Below are 2229 nucleotides of genomic sequence, written 5' to 3'. Positions count from 1 at the left end.
TATGTTTTTGTGTTTTGCTTTGGTACCGAAATTGGTACCGAGAACCGTGGATTTTCACTGGTATCGGTACCGAATACTGAAATTTTGGTACCGTGACAACACTAGCTACCAGAAATCGCTTACCCCACCTTTAAGGATGTTTTTAAAGAAACTAAATGGTCAAATAAAAAGCACATCCCAATATTCAAGATATTGCCTTATTTTACCTCGCCTTCAAAACCACTGTGAATATACTGTGAATACACAGTAAATCACCCCAGCCATAGCTCTAACTAAGAGCAACGCAGGATGTTCTCTGCTTGTTGAGGTCACCAGCTGCCAGTTTTGGCTGATCTGTTTGGTCTCCATGGGTACAGTAATGGTTTGGCTACACTGCTAGACTCTCTGATAATGTGAAGAAGACAATACATTAGTGAGAGGAGATCCATCACATGCAAAACAACAGTCTAACTTTAACGCAATGCAGTTCAAACCAGTTAAAACACTACCCAGGGAAAACACTCTGTGACTTTCATTACCCACTATGGAGTTCCAGTAAAAGATTAGGATTTGATCGAACTAGCACCTTCTCACAGTGTGTGTGCGCGCCACAGAAAGAGAAACAGCTGCAATATAAAGATTCCAGTGGCCTTACGCATGTGTCTGCATTTAATCACTTGATCAGAATGACTATGTGATATAGGGAGTCTGGCTCTTTTTTTGGGGACAAGAGACGACGCAGCTGATCTGGCTCCATGAGGCCTCCTTATGCAGCCTTGATGGATACTGTGGCCTGTAAGCGTTACCCTCAGAGGGAAACTTGGGAACTAGAGGATCAGTGCATGAGACATGCAAATTATTCAACATTCTGTTCACCACACTGGAGACATAAGAAATAAATAGTTTACGAGACATGTTGAAATTGCTGCGAGTAATGTTCTACTGTGAATGCCGGTGGCCAGAAAGCTTTTCATGAGTCGCTTTGGATAAAACTGTCAGCTAAATGCATAAATGTAAATAAGAAGTCTAACACATCAACCGTAGACCAAAACAAATGTGTCATCGTTCCTCTCTGGCTGGGAACTGACAGTACTTTTCTGCATTGCAGTTTTCTGGCTTCCTCTACAGATGATTTCATCTCTTCTCCATCAAGTCGCAGAGTAGCTGCAACTAGCACAGGATACAGACAAGAGTTCACAGCTATATTAAGACTGTTGTGCGTTTGAATAGCACGTTGAACCTGATCAGTTATAGTTTTTGAAGAGAAACAGCTCTTCACACATTATACAGAAAGATGACAAACAGTGAGCTGTTAACCTACCACACTGTTTGGCACCACAACTTACAGACTGTTTCGAAAGATAATGTCAGCTATGACATACTGAACATGAACAATCACTACTATGACAATGCTCGTCTACAATGACTAATATTAGACTCATTTCCTTTCCTGAATCCAGTTTAAACATGTACAAAGACACTCGGTTGGAATTTGGTACAGTGACAACTCCAGAAGCAGCGGGATTCTATTGTTTTGGGTGACTATGGTGAAAAGTGTACGGCACACCTGTCTGAGTTATGTGGGGGGGGTATAATGTGGTCATTACGTCATAAAGTGTGTCAGTAGAATACCATGCTTGTTTTCTGTGGAACATAAAATGTATTCTTGACATGAAAATATTTTATTCAGTGTTGTTAAAAAAGTCACAAGAAATAACTTTCTTGGTGCTCAAAAAAAACAACCAATATGCTAAAAAAAAAAAGTACATGATGTAATAATTAATACTCGAGGCCCAGTCACATTTAACATTGTTCAGTAAAAAAGGGCAAACTCCAGTCATTTTAATAGGAATTCACATGACTGGAAATTTAGTGTGAGGGCGAAAGATATCCCCACGCAGAATTCGCAATGGGCCCAAGTTGGTTATGCGGATTCTCCACGTTGACCAACAGAAAGCTGCTTGTTTTGAAATTGGTATCTCTGTTAAATGAAATGAAAACAGTGCTTGATCTATGCATATTTCTCTCCTGATTGAGACAAGATAATGTTTTTTTTTTTATTATGGATAGAGGGCTTGTATTTTAGCAATGGTTTGAAGTTAAAAAAAGTGTTAATGATCAATTTGTTGCAAGGCAAAATTGATCAATGGAGTTGTGTGGATTACTTGTGGATTATTGTGATGTTTTATCAGCTGTTTGGACTCTCATTCTGGCGGCACCCATTCACTGCAGAGGATCCATTGGTGAGCA

At 39.7% G+C, this 2229-nt stretch overlaps 1 protein-coding gene across 2 annotated transcripts in view; it reads right to left on the bottom strand.

Moving 5' to 3' along the window:
• Positions 1-2229, bottom strand: part of LOC107685515 (zyxin-like) — a 33314-nt gene that overhangs the window by 28330 nt on the left and 2755 nt on the right. The window lies entirely within an intron of this gene.

Source organism: Sinocyclocheilus anshuiensis, unplaced genomic scaffold, assembly GCF_001515605.1.
Source record: "Sinocyclocheilus anshuiensis isolate Anshui unplaced genomic scaffold, SAMN03320099.WGS_v1.1 scaffold185, whole genome shotgun sequence".
NCBI classification, from domain to species: Eukaryota; Metazoa; Chordata; class Actinopteri; order Cypriniformes; family Cyprinidae; genus Sinocyclocheilus; species Sinocyclocheilus anshuiensis.
The sequence above is the reverse complement of the archived record's forward strand: the minus strand, read 5'-3'. Positions and strand labels throughout refer to the sequence as shown.